The following is a 569-nucleotide window of genomic DNA, read 5'->3' as shown; positions in this document are numbered from 1 at the left end:
TTCACGTGTATGCTGTCCACGTGTATGCTGTCCACATGTATGCTGTCCACATGTATGCTGTCCACGTGTATGCTGTTCACATGTATGCTGTCCACATGTATGCTGTCCACGTGTATGCTGTTCACGTGTATGCTGTTCACATGTATGCTGTTCACGTGTATGCTATTTGTGTGTATGCTGTTCGCATGTATGCTGCTCATGTGCTTGAAATGTTATTTGAATGTCCCAGACCCAACTCATGTCATGGTCAGCTCTGCTGGATCAAAATTAATCAGCTGAGAGTTTGTTCTTGACCCTAAGCTAGTAGTTCTGGGTATGCTGCAACGTGTCACCATTAAAGGTTGAAATGTTAAGAACATAAGGAAGCAGTGAGCAGAGGGACAGTGTGGAGGGAGCACACAGTAGGACCACAAGGAAGAAGTGAGTAGAGGGACAGTGTGGAGGGAGCACACAAGGAAGCAGTGAGCAGAGGGACAGTGTGGAGGGAGCACACAGTAGGATCACAAGGAAGCAGTGAGCAGAGGGACAGTGTGGAGGGAGCACACAGTAGGACCACAAGGAAGCAGTGA

Source organism: Mastomys coucha, unplaced genomic scaffold (assembly GCF_008632895.1).
Source record: "Mastomys coucha isolate ucsf_1 unplaced genomic scaffold, UCSF_Mcou_1 pScaffold23, whole genome shotgun sequence".
Classification (NCBI taxonomy): domain Eukaryota; kingdom Metazoa; phylum Chordata; class Mammalia; order Rodentia; family Muridae; genus Mastomys; species Mastomys coucha.
This window is presented reverse-complemented; position numbering follows the sequence as displayed.